The sequence below is a fragment of the Tamandua tetradactyla genome, chromosome 25 (genome assembly GCF_023851605.1).
Source record: "Tamandua tetradactyla isolate mTamTet1 chromosome 25, mTamTet1.pri, whole genome shotgun sequence".
NCBI classification, from domain to species: domain Eukaryota; kingdom Metazoa; phylum Chordata; class Mammalia; order Pilosa; family Myrmecophagidae; genus Tamandua; species Tamandua tetradactyla.
Genome location: NC_135351.1, coordinates 29,947,919 through 29,965,182, shown reverse-complemented (window position 1 = coordinate 29,965,182; position 17,264 = coordinate 29,947,919). Strand labels below are relative to the sequence as shown.

General features: G+C 39.6%; 2 non-coding genes across 2 annotated transcripts; one reads left to right on the top strand and one right to left on the bottom strand.

Moving 5' to 3' along the window:
* The first annotated feature begins 12,213 nt into the window (after window positions 1–12,213).
* On the top strand, window positions 12,214–12,287 carry TRNAI-AAU (transfer RNA isoleucine (anticodon AAU)). The gene has a single exon. It is a non-coding gene; the product is annotated as a tRNA-Ile (tRNA).
* Window positions 12,288–16,883: 4,596 nt separating this feature from the next.
* Window positions 16,884–16,956, bottom strand: TRNAA-AGC (transfer RNA alanine (anticodon AGC)). Its single transcript has one exon. It is a non-coding gene; the product is annotated as a tRNA-Ala (tRNA).
* Window positions 16,957–17,264: the final 308 nt, after the last annotated feature.

Genomic DNA, 17,264 nt, shown 5'->3' with positions numbered 1-17,264 from the left:
GTACTTAAGGTGTTCAACCAACTATCTACATAAGTTATATAGGAGATGCACTAGTCAAAGTATAAATTTTGTACCAAATAAACATTTTTTGCTTTGGTCTCATATATAAGTTGAAATTTTAAACTATTAATTACCATCTATTTTCAGCACACTGCAGTAATGACATTCTTTTGTTCTTTCTCATGCAAAAACATTTTAAAATTTTGTACATTTAGTCACTATCATTATACACTCTAGTCATTCCTAGATTATGCCATCTCAATCTTTATCGTCTATCTTTCTTTGTGATTTCATTTATGCCCCAGCCCTCCTCCCTCTATCATTCTCATATGCAGCTTCATTCAGTGTTTTAACATAATTGTATCACAGTTAGGTAATATTGTGCTGTCCATTTCTGAGTATTTATATTCAGTCCTGTTGCACAATCTGTATCCTTTCAGCTCCAATTACCCAATATCTTATCCTATTTCTATCTCCTGATGGTCTCTGTTACCAAGGAAATATTCCAAGTTTATTCACTAATGTCAGTTCATTTTAGTGAGACCATACAGTATTTGTCCTTTTGTTTCTGGTTAATCACAACAGCATAATGTCCTTAAGGTCCATTCATGTTGTTACATACTTCATAACTTTATTCTGTCTTACAGCTGCATAATATTCCATCTTATGTAAATGCCACAGATTGTTTAGGCAACTGTCTGTTGATGGGCCTTTTGGCTGCTTCCATCTCTTGGTAGGGATCACATTTTTGGGAAATATTCATGTACAATGTCAAGGTAACTATAGATCCACTTGAGTTAGCTTGAGATGAAAAGTGGGTCCAGCACTTTTCATGTTCCTCAGGGAACAATCACATTTAAGAAAAGAGAAAGACTGGTCACCCAAAATAGATTGAACAGTTCCAGAAGAACTAACTGATGTTCTATAAATCCAGGAAGAGATCATTCTCTTGGTGAAAATAAAAGATGGTCATATTTCAGAAAACTACAGCACTCACTAAGAAATAAGAGTACAAGTTCCCATTGCATTCTGTAGTTGGCCTTAACGAAAATAGTTTAAAGACAATAAGTCCATATAAGCAGACTGAAGTAGGTTGTGGAAAGGGAGGGGGGTTGAAAATGAGAGACATCCATGCACTTTCCTTTTCTGGAACTTGGCAGCAAAGAAAATGCTGAAAATATGCCAGTATCTTTAGAGCACAAATAAGGAATTTGGGGTCCAAAGAGAATGTTATGTTTGTATGTGAATATGAGTGTGTTATTAATTAACTACCACATAATTATGATTTAACAGTTATCTTCAAATTTCCTTGATTCTCACACAAAACATCTCTCTTTTCTGTTGGTTTGAATCAGAAACTAAAGTTCTCACATTTAAATAACATATCTTTTAAGTTTTTTTTCATCTGTAGTTAGTAACAGTGACTTTAAGTGTAAAAAATATAGCATATCTGCCTTCATTTCTGTTTGCATGCCAATTAATTGTTGAAGGAACTGGGCCTTTTGTCCTCTAGAAATTCCCACATTTTAGGTTTAATTGATTGTGTCTTCTTGCAATTTAAGAAACAAATTAGCATGTTTCTTAATTTGATCTATTCCTGTAAACTGTTAGCTAGAAAGTGAGGCTCACTTAGATTCATGTTCAAATTCTTTTGACAATAACATTTAGTAGGCGTCGCTGGGTACTTTCCATTGCATCACTTTGTTAAGTACACAACATCTGATTTTCCCATTTTTAAAGACATCAATATTAACATTCATTAATGGATTCAATTGTCATTTATATGACATAAAACTATGTGCTGATGCATAAAATCTACATACCACAAAATAAGATGAGAAAATATAGAAAGAATAAACACAAATGGAAACAAGGAGAAATTAATTCTCAAAAGCATATTTTCAGATTCCTTAGATAATGAAAATGCAGATTCGGAAGAAAATGTTCTCTAATTTAAAATTCCACCTTTAAACACTCTTTATAGTTAAAAAGCATTAAAATAAATAATCTGTGCATTCAACATAAAAGTAAGAAAAAAGGGAAAAGAGAAGAAACCCTAAAGAAAACAAGGGGAGGGGGGGAAGAACAGTAAAAGGAACTTCAGGAAATAATTAACTGGAAAATAGCGAAATTCTGGTTGGTCATTTGAAAAAATAAAATTGTCAGTTATCAGTCAAACGTAAATAATAATAATAAATAAGAGTGGAAGAGGCAGAAGACACAAAGAAAAGAAATGAACCGGGGGATCCTGCGGCTTGCCCCCCCTGTCCGCCACACACTCACACTACCCGCTCACGCAGCCGCAGTGTTTCAGATTCTCAACTCCAGACTCAAGATGAAGTGAGATGGCACAGACCGTCTCTCGGTCCTCCGGAAGCTCGCATTCTATGGGGAGAAAAAGACAAACCTACTTTCTGGAGGAGAAACTGTTCCTGGAGAGGGACAGGAAGTGAGAGATGGCGCGGGGATCACTTTAGCCGGGGGATCCCAGAGGGCTCCGGTGAAGAGGAAAATGAGAGCCGAAGCCTGAGCGTCTGCAAGTGCGGAAAGCGGCAAGGGTGGGAAGGAGGCTGGAAGCAAGGGCGAGGCTCTCTGCGGGGAGAAGTACAAGAGGCAGCAGAGGGTCCCAAATACCTTAGATATTTTTCCAGACGAGAAGCTGCGAAGTTGTTAACTGAAAAGAATGTACAAAACAGCAAGAAGGAATATCGGAAGAGGCGAGCGTTGATCCCTTGGCCTCATGCATTTTAAGCGAAGGCTCTACCACCTGGGCTAACGTCCCACAACCCCGAGAGGGGATTTGTCCCGCCTCTTACTACCCCCCACATCCCCTGCCCGCATCCCCACTTTCCAGGCCCGGGGCCTGCGGGTCGCCCACGCAGCCCGTTTGAGCGTCGAGTCCCAGGCACTTTTTCTGGTGAAAGCACTATGAACCCGGACCTAGAGGGAAAGGGATTTCCGAAGATCATCACTGGGAAAAGTGTCATCCTCTCCTCCAGTTTTCACTCCCTTGACCTCGTGGCAGTAGCACATACTCCCACCCGGAGCACAGCTCTCCCCACCGGCTTTGTTGATCGTTTTTCAACCCGAGTCCTGACGGTCACCTGCTCTGTGCGGGCCTGGCTGCCAGGGCATGTGGGGCAACTTCTCCCAGCCCAGGCCTAGCAGGAGCCGCGGGCCAGGGCGTGGGCAGGGCCTGTTGCGACCTCTGAGAAGCTCCTTTTCTCTGAAGACACAAATCTCTTCAGCTTCTCAAAAACGCAAATGTAGCTCAAGATGGGAGAAAATTTTAAAAGACTGTATGTGGGGCTAAATGAAAATACCGGCTTTGCCTCAATTGACTTAAACGACAGTAACGGAACGCAAATGCTGATGTCAGATCCCTTCCCAGTACTGAGTACAAGGATATGGAGTCTGAAATAATGGGGAAATGTGTCCCTTGCCCTAAAAGAATGACCCCCTTTTTCTTCTTCTAATGTCAATAGGCAAGAACTCGTTTCCAAATTCCTCTCCAATTTTGTATGTGGAATAAACAAATTTGAAATTAGAACTTTTTTTCTTCCACAGGCCTTGGGTTCTGAGCCAACTACCCCATTTAAAGATCTTGACCTACTTACTAAGACAAAGATACACTTGTCTGCGGTGAAGACTTTCTGAATTTCCCAGAGAACACCCAGTTCCTGAGGCTACACAGCGCTTTCATTCTCCTGCAGGGTTTAAGGACTAATGGGTTACCTTGGAGGGGAGTCAGTGTTTTTGAGGAACAGAAAGCTTGTGAATTCTAATCTCACTTGCACCAGACACAGTGGATAAGGCCAACAAGACATATAGAAACTGCAACCGCAGCACCTAGTGTATACCAAGAATTACTGTGGTCTAGGCCCTATGTCTAGACACTGTTCCTGTTCTAGCAGGTACCATGCCCAGTGATGGCCTATAGTCTCCCTTTTCCACATGCAGAGTAACCACAGACCTCAAAAATCACTCAACCAAAAGAGAAAACAGACAGCACATTGCAGTACTCTTCAGCCACTTCTTCCATTACTACGTCACCCCTATCATCTCCTTGAGCCCATTGGGCACCACATTCTCCTTGGTCCTTTTCATTCCTAACTAGACTTTCAATTTCCAGGCAGACAGAAGGGGTCTCCCCTATGATCCCACTGGGAGACATTAGCTCAATTATCTCACAGAGTTGTGGTAGATTCCAGTTGTGTTTACCGCCCAAGCAGGAGTTTCATTTAAGGAGGAACTGAGTCATTCCTTCTGTGTATAATTAGCAGTAAGTCGGGATCTTGCTTAATTAAAATTTGCCAAATGAAGAAATGCTATGCAGATCATTAAAACCTCAAAGCAGAAAGTAGTTTCAGATCACGGATGACTATGCAGAGAATGAGAAATTTGAGGCAGGGCCTGACAAATTTACAGGAATTCCTTTGTCTGAGTAGGAAAAGTAGTTGAGAAAGAGTGGAAGAGCATTCTCGGGAGAATAAATAAAGAGCTACTGTCCTTCATGGAGCCAATTGCGGGTGGTTTGCCATAGCTTTAGGGCCCTCCTTCAAGGTCCTAGTTTATGTGAAACACAAATCCTAAGAAGGAAAGAGATTTCACAAATTCAGAATCATGTGTTCTTATTTATGACAGCTCTTGGGTTTAGTTACAAAGAGGAAATTAAATAAAAAGCACACCCCATTAATAAAAATGTCTTTTTAATGTGGTCAACATAGAGTAATCCTAGGAGGAATCAAGTAGTGTCAGAGAGAGAACTGGGGGATGGAAAAGAGAAGAATGGAAAGAGGGGGCAGACCTGACTGCAGCCTCATGGACGTGCGAGAGTTCCCTGAAAGGGCATACACAATGCTACCTTCAGCGTTGTGAGCTCTTTTTCTAGTTTACTAGCTGCTGAAATGTAACACACCAGAGATGGATTGGCTTTCAATAAAAGGGGATTTATTTAGTTAACGTATAGTTCTTCAGAGGAAACGCGGCTAACTTTCAACTGAGGTTCTTTCTTACCTGGGAAGGCACAGGGCGATCTCTGCTAGTCTTCTCTCCAGGCCTCCAGGTTCCAACAACCTTCCCTGGGGTGATTCTTTTCTGCATCTCCAAAGGCCTGGACTGAGCTGAGGAGTGCTGAGATGAGGTATGCTGAGCTGCTTGGGCTGTGCTACGTTAAACTCTCTCATTTAAGCACCAGCCAATTAAATCTAACATCATTCAACATTACATCCCACAACAGCAGGATATACCTTTTTTCCCAAGTGGTCATGAATCATTCTCAAGGATAGACCATATGCTGGATCACAAAGCAAGTCTCGATAAATTAAAAAAGATTGAAATCATACAAAACACTTTCTCAGATCATAAAGGAAAGAAGTTGGAAATCAATAATAGGCAGAGTGCCAGAAAATTCACAAATACATGAAGGCTCAACAACTCACCCTTAAACAACCAGTGGGTCAAGGAAGAAATTACAGGAGAAATCAGTAAATATCTCAAGGCAAATGAAAATGAAAACACGACATATCAAAATTTACGGGATGCAACAAAGGCAGTGCTAAGAGGGAAATTTATTGCCCTGATGCCTTTATCAAAAAAGAAGAAAGAGCAAAAATCAAGGAATTAACTGTCCACTTGGAAGAACTAGAGAAAGAATAGCAAACTGACCCCAAAGCAAGCAAAAGGAAAGAAATAATGAAGATTAGAGCAGAAATAAATGAAATTGAGAACATGAAAACAATCAAGAAAATCAACAAAACCATAAGTTGGTTCTATGAGAAAATCAATACGATTGATGGACCCTTAGCAAAGTTGTCAAAAAGAAGAAGAGAGAGAGGATGCAGATAAATAAAATTAGAAATGGAAGAGGAGACATAACCACTGACCTCACAGAAATAAAGGAAGTAATGAGAGGATACTATGAACAATTTTGTGCTAATAAACTCGACAATGTAGATAAAATGGACAACTTCCTAGAAAGGCATGAACAACTAACATTGACTTGAGAAGAAATAGATGACCTCAACAAACCAATTACAAGTAAAGAAATTGAATCAGTCATTAAGAAGTCCCCCAAAAAGAAAAGTCCAGGACCAGATGGCTTCACATGTGAATTCTACCAAACACTCAAGAAAGAATTAGTACCAATACTATTCAAACTCTTCAAAAAAATTGAAGAGGAGGGAAAGCTACCTAATCCATTCTATTAAGCCAATATCACCCTCATACCAAAGCCAGACAAAGATATTACGAAAAAAGAAAACTACAGACCAATCTCTCTTATGAATATAGATGCAAAAATCCTCAACAAAATTCTTGCAAATCGAATCCAACAGCATATTAAAAGAATTATACACTATGACCAAGTAGGATTCATCCCAGGAATGCAAGGATGGTTCAACGTAAGAAAATCAATTAATGTAATACACCATATCACCAATCAAAGCAGAAAAACCACATGATAATCTTTTTTATTATTTTTTTTAATTTTTTACATGGGCAGGCACCGGGAAATGAACCTGGGTCCTCTGGCATGGCAGGCAAGCGTTCTTGATGCTGAGCCACCGTGGCCTGCCCCCACATGATCATCTTGATTGATGCAGAAAAGGCATTTGAGAAAATTCAACATCCTTTCCTGTTGAAAACACTTCAAAGGATAGGAATAGAAGGGAACTTCCTCAACATGATAAAGAGAATATATGAAAAACCCACAGCTAACATCATTCTCAATGGAGAAAAACTGAGAACTTTACCCTTAAGATCAGGAACAAGACAAGGCTGTCTACTATCACCATTGTTATTCAGCATTGTGTTGGAAGTTCCAGAGCAATTAGACAAGAAAAAGAAATACAGGGTGTGCTGGTTTGAAAGGAAGCATGCCCCCTAAGAAAAGCCATGTTTTAATATAAATCCCTTTTCATAAAGGTAGAATAATCTCTATTCAATACTGTATGTTTGAAACTGTAATGAGATCATCTCCCTGGTTGATGTGATTTAGTCAAGAATGGTTGTTAAACTGGATTAGGGGATGACATGTCTCCACCCATTTCAGTGGGTCTTGATTAGTTTCTGAAGTCCTATAAAAGAGGAAACATTTGGGAGAGAGAGATTCAGAGAGATTCACTGAGAGCAACACTACAAAGCAGAGAGTCCACCAGCCAGTGACCTTTGGAGATGAAGGAGGAAGACGCCTCCTGGGGAGCTTCATGAAATAGGAATCTAGGAGAGAAAGCTAGCAGATGATGCTGTGTTCGCCATGTGCCCTTCTAGCTGAGAAAGAAGCCCTGACTGTGTTCGCCATGTGCCTTCTCACTTGAGAGAGAAACCTTGAACTTCATCGGCCTTCTTGAACCAAGGTATTTTTCCCTAGATGCCTTATATTGGACATTTCTATAGACTTGTTTTAATTGGGACATTTTCTCGGCCTTAGAACTATAAACCAGCAACTCGTTAAATTCCCCTTGTTAAAAGCCGTTCTGTTTTCTGGTATATTGCATTCCAGAAGCTAGCAAACTAGAACACAAGACATCAAAATTTGAAAGGAAGAAGCAAAACTATCACTGTTCACAGATGATATGATACTATATGTTAAAAACCCTGAAAAATCCACAGCAAAACTACTACAGCTAATAAATGAGTACAGCAATGTGGCAGGTTACAAGATCAATGCTCAAAAATCTGTAGTGTTTCTGTACACTAGTAATGACAATCTGATGGGGTAATAATGAAAAAAATCCCATTTACAATTGCAGCCAAAAGAATAAGATATTTAGGAATAGCTTAACTAAAGAGACAAAAGACCTATACAGAGAAAATGATAAGAAGTTGTTAAAAGAAATCACAGAAGACCTAAATAAATGGAAAGGCATACCATTTTCATGGATTGGAAGACTAAATGTAGTTAAGATGTCAATTCTACCTAAATTGATTTACAGATTCAATGCAATACCAATTAAAATCCCAAAAACTTGCTTTTCAGAAATAGAAAAGCCAATAACCAAATTTATCTGGAAAGGCAGGTTGCCCCAAATAGCTAAAAGTATCCTGAGAAAGAAAAATGAAGTCGGAGATCTCACACTACCTGACTTTAAGGCATATTATGAACCTACAGTGGTGAAAACAGCATGGTACTGGCATAAAGATAGATATATTGACCAATGGAATTGAATAGAGTGTTCAGATATAGACCCTTTCATCTATGGACAGTTGATTTTTGATAAGGCCATCAAGCCAACTCACCTGGGACAGAACAGTCTCTTCAATAAATGGTGCCTAGAAAACTGGATATCCACATGCAAAAGAATGAAAGAGGATCCATATCTCACACTCTATACAAAAATTAACTCAAAATGGATCAGAGACCTAAACATTAGATCTAAGACCATAAAACTGTTAGAAGAAAATATAGGGAAATATCTTATGAATCTTATAATAGGAAGCGATTTCCTAGTTCTTACACCCAAAGCATGAGCATTGAAGAAATAAATAAATAAATGGGAATTCCCCCAAATTAAACACTTTTGTGCATCAAAGGACTTCATCAAGAAAGTAAAAAGATAGCCTGCACAATGGGAGACAATGTTTGAAATGATATATCAGATAAAGGTCTAGTATCCAGAATATATAAACAGAGTGTTCAACAAAAAGACAGACAACCCAATTACAAAATAGACAACAAGCTTGAACAGGCGCTTCTCAGAAGAGGAAATAGGAATGACCAAAAGGCACATAAAAAGATTCTCAACTTCCCTGGCTATTAGGGAAATGCAAATCAAAACCACAATGAGATATCATCTCACACCCACCAGAATGGCCATTATCAATAAAACAGAAAACAAGTGTTGGAGATGAACTCAACTTAGTAGAAGAAAGAGTTTGCTTTGAACACAGTTGCCTGTGAATATGGGTTTCAAAACAAAGCCTTAACTTAGAATTTCATTGTGATTTGAAATCATCACTGCCTTAATGTTTAAAAATCTATTTAAGACCTCCCAATAAAGGAGAAATCCAAGTTTGTTTATGACTTTTTGTAAACATAAATGCATTGATCTATGGCTTAAACAACAACAGAAAACACTGTTTCTGTGGCAGTAATTCTGTAATCTAGCCGATAGAATTATCTGCAGGAAAATGGAGCATGTAATAGAGTTCTTCATGTACAAGAACTGTTTCCCCCACCCAAAACCTTAGTTACCTGAATTGTTCTAAGAGTATTTGTAAAAACTGAAATTCAGTGATTAAAAAGAAAGAAGTCTACCATTAAAAAAAAATCTAATGTCATTCATTGCAGCAGGCATGTCTCCTAGCTGACTGCAGATGCAATCAGTAACAGATGAGCTTCGCATACCATTGGCTTATGTCCACAGCAATAGAACTAGGCACCTTCACCTAGCCAAGTTGACACCTTAATCTAACTACCACAGCTCTGCTCTAGCCAACTAAGGTAAATGCCATGTGGGGAGTGGCCAATACAGAATTTCATGCAATTTCTTTGAAAGTGGGATAATATTGCAATTTCAAAAATACACTTGTATGGGTTCCAACTTAGAAGTTGGAGGAAGATTTGGCTCCTGATTTATTTAGAACACATTTTCCTCAGAATGAGCTCTGCAGGGAGAAGAGTAGAAGAGTCAGATATCACCTCAAGAAGTATATCTGACTATCCGAGTTAATATACCAGCCCCCACCACCACCCATGTTTCTTCTACATTTTTCTTTCCTGTTTTGCCTTTCTGCTTAATATATTTCCAATTCTCAGAAAAACTTTACTTTTTGGTGTATTTTTATGTCCTGGTCACTGATATCATACTATGTTCCACTTCATTTTTTGGGTTCTTCATATCCTCTGGAAACATCACAACCAACAGGGTGAAATTGCACTAAACATTCAATGGAATATTATTCAGCCATTAAAAAGGAATGAAGCTCTGATAGATGCAACAATATGAATGAACCATGAAGATGCCATATTGTGTGAAATAAGCCAGACACAAAAGGACAATTATTGTATGATTTCATTGATATGATATATTTAGAATAAACAAATTCATAGAGTCAGAATCTTGAATATAGCTTCTCAGGGGATGGGGTGAAGGTAAGGAATGGGAAGTTAAGACTTAAAATGTACAGAGTTTCTATCTGGGATAATGGTTAAGTTTTGGTAATGGATGGTGGTGATGATAGCACAACATTGTGTACGTTATTAACAGCATTGAATTATACATTAGAATGTTTCTAAAAAAGGAAATTTTAGGTCGTAAATATGTTATTAGAATAAACATTTAAAAAAAGATCATAGAACTATACAACACAGTGAACCCTGAGTTAAACCATGGACTATAGTTAATGGTACAATTATAAAAATATTCTTTCATCAATTGTACCATATGAACGACACCAATCCAAAGTGTTAATAGAAGAGGGGGGTTTCTAGTTTGCAAGCTGCTGGAATGCAGTATACCAAAAACGGAATGGCTTTTAAAAAGGGGAATTTTAATAAGTTGCTAGTTTACAGTTCTAAGGCTGAGAAAATGTCCCAATAAAAACGAGTCTATAGAAATGTCTAATCTAAGGCATCCAGGGAAAGATACCTTGGTTCAAGAAGGCTGATGGCATTCAATGCTTCTCTCTCAACTGGAAGGGCACATGGCAAACATAGCAGTGTCTGCTGGCTTTCTTGTGGCTCTACCAAAGAGGCTCTCTCCAAAATGTTTCCTCTTTTAAAGGATTAATGGGCCCTTAAAAATGGTTGGAGTCACAACTCCATGGAAGCTATCTGATCAAAACTTACCACCCACAACTGGGTGGGTCACATCTTCATGGGAACAATCAGAATGCTCCCAGCCAGCATATTGAATGAGGATTAAAGGACATGGCTTTTCTGGGGTCCACCCCAGATTCAAACTGGCACAGGGGGTATACAGAAACCTTGTATTTTATGCATGATTTTTCTGTAAAGCTACAACTTGTCTAATAAAAATAAGAAATGAAATACTTACACAAAGACTGCAACGGATTATAATTTTCTAAAGTGTCTTTATTCAAACAGAGAAATGGGGGGGGGGGGCTGTTTCTAGAAGTTGGTGAATGTGTGGGGCTGGAGAGGAGAGACTCAAATACTCCCTGTATTGGTTTGTTACTCTGGTGAAATGCAGTATACCAGAAATGGAATGGCTTTTATAAAGGGAATTTAATAAGTTGCAAGTTTAAAGTTTGGGTGCTGAGGAAATGTCCAAACTGAGGCACCAACAAGAGGTTACCTCCCCACAAGAAAAGCTGTTGCCAACTGGAACACCTCTGTCAGCTGAAAAGGCATGTGGCTGTCAGGTGCTGGTCTCTTGTTCCTTGAGCCCGTTGCTTTCAGCCTCTTTTTACTGTGGAGGTTCCTCACTTTGGCTCCCCACGGACACAACTCTGGATTCTGGCTTGCTTAGCATCTCATGGGAAAGCATATGGTGACTTCTACTGTGCCCTGCATCTCTAAGTATCCGGAGTTGGTGCTGACGCTTACTCTCTGAAGCAACAGTTCTCCAAGCAGTCTGCATCTGCTCCACGAGGTTTCTCCCAAATGTTTCCCCTGTTAAAGACTCCAGCAACCTAATCAAGACCCACCTTGAATGGGTGGAGTCTTCGCTTCATCTAATCAAAAGGTCACACCCATAATTGGCCGAGCCACATCTCTATGGAGATAATCTAATCAAAAGTTTCCAACCTACGATATTGAATCAGGATTATAAGAAACGGCTGCTCCCACAAGATTGGGTCAGGATTGAAACATGGCTTCTCCGGGGTACATAACATTTGCTAGATTCAAACCAGCACACTCGCCTTGAGGAGAAATTGGTGGAAAATCCAGTAGTAATCGTGCTAGATGCCACGAGCACAGGAACCTGGGTGGGAGACTTCGATCTATCTTAACAGCAAGTTGAAATGAAGTGACGGTGATTTCGTTTTTCAAGGGTCATCCTGTGCTGTGGAAGCAAATGAAGCAGAAAGGAGAGAGGCTAGCGGGTTGCGTTGTAATTGAGGTGGTCATGACAACGCTCACTAAACAGGAGATATTTTAATTTTCCTTCGGCAAAATTTTATTTTAATTCATATTTCGGGCTTAGAACAAATGAGAAACGAACTTAAAGAGAAAATTTTCTTTCTATGATTAGAATACTACTCATGCTTTAATATCTGGAAGGAGATAGGGGCCACATGCTAGGGCGTGGCCGGTTAGCTCAGTTGGTTAGAGCGTGGTGCTAATAACGCCAAGGTCGCGGGTTCGATCCCCGTACGGGCCAGTTCTCATTTACCGTTATTATTGACCCTGCTTAACGAAAATTCCATGGTATAGAAATGAAAACCTGTGAGAGAATGAATGATCATGTAAATGTATATTTGCTGGTAATCTTGATCCGATAGAAAGCGGGAAACTGTGGGAACTGTACCTTTTGTGTTTGCGTTTGGGGATTGGAGGACAGTAGTGGAAACAAGATTAAAGTGCGCATTTCTGTTTGATTCCTGGGGTGTTTCATCAATTTCAAATTTTTCAAGAAAAGATTTTAGCCATATTACCCTACGTGCGGTGGTATTCCTGAACACCCAGCTGAGTGGGAAGGGGGCTGGCCCAGACCAGGCTGTCCCGGTCACCTTCCCTCGGCCCCCGCAATGAGCGCCTGGACAACCTGCAGACACTTGCAGGGGAGCCCCACTAAGTTATGTGTTCTCACTAGTTTTCTATTGTTCCCCTTTCTGATTCCACCCCAGCGCATAGAAATACTTTATGGAAACGCCATCCCCGAAGATTTCCCAGTCCTGTTTTAAAATTGTATTATACAAAAGCTGCTTTTCATCCCGCTTGGTCATTTTTAGAACCGAACCGCTGATCCCGGTACTTGTTGTCTAGTTCTAAGTGCTTTATATTTAAGGTCTGCGTGAACGAGTGAAGACTGAGAGGAGTGTGTGCAGGCTGAAGGGAAGAGTGTGTGTTGTGTTCCAGATGTACCTGCACATATGGGCTCTGTATGCTACCATAACAGTGTTTATAGGCTATGTAAGGAATAGACTAAAATACATGATAATTGGTCCCACTTCTCTGAATGTGTTCACGAACCTCAGTGTTCCTGTATGCCCCCAGGATCTACATGGCGGTGGAGGAGAGAGCAGTCCCAACAGATCCAAAGTGGATGTGGAGCCAAGTAATTGGCCACTGTTTGCTTCCAGCATAGAAATTCCATTCTGGTCTGACACCCTGCTCAACCATCTTGACCTCCTGACCATAAATCTCTGTTCTGAAAACTTGCTTTATGCTCATATTTTGCCCTCTCATAGCAGGGTCCCATTTTTTCCAGAGAGCATTCAATTTTTCAAGCCCATCATGGCTCTTTCCTCACCCAGAGACCAAGGAAGCAGTTCCTTCTAGAAGGAGAACCCTGGTGGGCTGTAATCTCAATCTCTAAATTCATTTGTTAGGTTCTACTGGGCATGTATGGTACGAGCTCAGTGCTTGTGGAAGCTAATACTGAGCAGCCCCTGTTGCTCTGGCTGTCCTCCAGGCAATGATAATCCCCCCCAGAGACTCCTACAGTTGCATTTTGCATTTGAAGAAACATGTGAAGGGTTTACCATCCCAGGCCTCAAGTACCAGCCTTTAGCCAACTAAGCCAACCAACCTCAATGCAAAAAACCTCTCATAATCTTAAGTATCTTGATAGGTAAAAATTATTGTAATGACAATATTAGAAGAACTTGGAAGCACAAGGATCCGAGCAATTAGCCAGAGGGAAGGAGAGGTAACACGGCATCTTCAAAGTGAAAACTTTCCTGACGCTTCCCCTGAAAAATTAAAGTGCCATCTCCACATCCCTTTACTGACTTATTATTCTTGCACAGCAGACATCTTTGCCTAGCATATTATGTATTATTCTTATTAGCCTATTGTCAGTTTCTCTCCCCTCTTCATTAAGAATGTAGCGCCACAAAAACAGGAATTTCTCTTTTTTAGTCACTCTTGAATTTCCGGCACCTAGAACAAGTCCCTAACACAAGATATGTGCTCAAGAAATAGTTACTGGATGGATAAATGAATTATTTTACACTTCTTCCATCCCACAGCTGCAGATTCGGTGATCCTCTAAGCATGAAGTTTTAAGAAAAATTTCCCATCAGATAGTGAGGAAGATCAAGGATAAATTGTAATTTATATTCTTTGGGGAAATCTAAGTCATTTCACCACCTCTCAGAATCCCAAGAAAACAACAAACCTGAGTGTTCTCACCATTCTCAATGAGTATTGAGCCAAATTTCAAATTCTTGTCTGACAGTTTTTGCTCTTATTGTACATTGCATTTTCCAGTCATTCCTTTGTTGTTGTTTTATTTTTATATGCAGGACAAACCTATTGTTACGCAACCTGTGAAAATGAGAAATGTGAACTCTCTGAGATTCAAACTGAGAACTTTTAGATTATGAAATGGACAGGCTGTACTAAGATGGCATCTCTAAGTCTTCCATTTACATTTCAATAAAAATAAGTAATGCTATTCTCCCAGATGTGCTGCTTTGTTAATTTCCAAATTTCTAAGAGTGCAATCAGTGCTTCTGTAAGAGAACTCTATGCCTTGCTGTACAAATAATTCTGAGTTAACATTTCTTTTCTTTCAGCATTAAAAAAATACTATTCCATTTCTTTTTGGCCTTCATGTTTTCTAATGAGAAATTCACAAACATTCAAATCATATATTACCTTTCATTTTGCTCTGGCTGCTTTCAAGATTTTTCTTTAGTTTTAATTAATTTGATTGTGATGAGCCTGAGTATGGATTTCTTTGGGTTTATCCTATTTGAGGTTTGCTTTTTTAAAAAAATATTTTTATAGAGAAATCTTCATACACGGTGTACAATCAATGGCTCACAATGTCATCACATAGTTGTGTATTCATCACCATGATCATTTTTAGATCATTTGTGTCACTCCAGATAAAGAAATTTTAAAAAACGAGGAAAAACTCAAACACCACTTACCTCTCCCTCTCATTGACCACCAATATTTCAATCTACCCAATTTTTCACCCTTTACCCTCCCCCCCATTATTTATTTTTTTATCCTTCTTTTTTCCATCTGCCCATATCCTGGATGAAAGGAGCATCACACACAGTCATATAGTCACATTGTAAAATCATTACCCAATTGTCTTCAACAATCAAGACTACTGGAACATAGCTCAACAGTTTCAGTTATTTCCCTCCAGACACTCCAGTACACCATAAACTAAAAGGGATATCTATATCATGCTTAAGAACAGCCTCCAGGATAACCTCTTGTCTCTGTTTGAAATTCATCAGCCACAAAGACTTCATTTTGTCTCATTTCTCTCTTCCCCCTTTTGATCAAGAAAGCCTTCTCAATCCCATGGTGCCAGGTCCCAGCTCATCCTGGGAGTTCTTTCCCATGTTGCCAGAGAGATTTACACTCTTGGGAGTCATGTTGCATTTCGGGACTTAGATAGAAGCCACATCTGAGCATCAAAAGAAGTTCTCTGTGGGTGACTCTTAGGCATAATTGTAAGTAGGCTTAGCTTCTCCTGTGCAAGAATAAGTCTTATAGGGGTGAACCCCAAGATTGATTTGGTTATCCCCACTGCTTGAGAGAATATCAGGAATTCCCCAAATGGGGAAGTTGAATATTTCCTCCTTTCTCCCAATCACTCAAGGGGACTTTTTTACTGAACTTCTTGAATCAAGTTTATGTCTTTTGTCAAATTTAGGAAGTTTTTAGCCATTAATTCTTCAATTTTTAATGGCACTCTATCTTCTTTTTTTTCTGGGACCCTAAAGATATGAATATTCAACTTTTTGTCATTTTTCTATTGGTCCCTGAGACTGTTAATTTTTTAATATTTTTTTCTGGCTCAGATTGAGTAATTACACTTTTTCTATCATCAGATTTCCTGACTCTTTGAAGTGGAGCTGTTTTTAGTTTTGGTTAACACCTTTCAAGAATATTCATTTCTGTTTCTTGTTGCATTTTTATAATAGCCACTTTAAGTACTTGTCATGCGATTTTAATATCTGTGTCATCGTCTCATTTGTGTCATCTTAGTATTAGTGTAAAGATTTTCCAGGTTGTTGATAATGTAAGTAATTTTGGATTGTATCAGACAATTTGAAGCATTTTAATGCTTAAATTGCTTAGTGTCTTTTTAAAATATAATGGAGAATGTTGATATTTTGTTTTTGCAAGCAATGCCTGAGTTATGTTCAGATTGCAAGCTGCGGTTTCAAAGTGTGTTCCATTTTGTGCTGTGGTTTCAAAATCAGTTCCATTCTGTAAAGCCTTTCCAATATTATAAGAAGTATGTACCACCAGTGGCTAGTCTGAACTTGGGCAGCGATCCCTGAATTCAGGTCTCAAAACTCTGTGGTATGAAGTTTAGAATCAAAATCACATATTTACACCTACATGGATGATCCTAGGAATTCACAAACAAATTTATGGATTTTCTTTCCTGAAATTCTTCCTGTCCATAATTTTAGCAGTACTTTCCATTTATTGGTGCCTACCTTTTCAGTTCCCTGGCCAGGAAGCTGGGGCTTATATACCCTGCTTTCCCCTGCACTTCCCAGAACGGCACCTGCATCTACTGTCAAGCTGCAGGACGAAAAATAACAATTGGGTATGCCCCACCATCTTGGTATCACAGTTCATCTTAAAAAGTAAACAAATTCTACAATAGTAGGCCCACATATTAAAGACTGCTGTAGCCATGCCAGGAATGTGTGGATGGCCTCCACACATCATACGCCAGAAGAAGCAACGCAACGAAAACATCCAATATTTTCTCAAGTTAGAAGATTTGGGGTTTCACCTGAAGAACTGAGGGCCAAAGGCTAAAACTTGGAGAATGTGGGTATCGATCCCACTACCTCTCGCATGCTAAGCGAGCGCTCTACCACTTGAGCTAATTCCCCTCACGGATGGGGTGGTGTCTACTATTCCTATAAATAGACATGCCAGTCCACATTTTACTCTCCACTTTCCTGGAGCGATGAGGCATAGTAACTTAACTAGGAGTGGATCTTCTCAAAGATGTCTTAGGCAAGGGCTCTGTGGCTACTCACTCCTCTGCTCCCGAGGGAGGAAAAAAGGTAGCCTGTAGAAAGTCTGGTGGGAAAGCCCCAGCCCTGACACAATTTTACTTTTCAGATTTTCCAGGAGAGACCATGCCAGCTGGGGAGGACCCAGCCCAGAACCGCCCCGCTAACGTGGCGTTGCTATC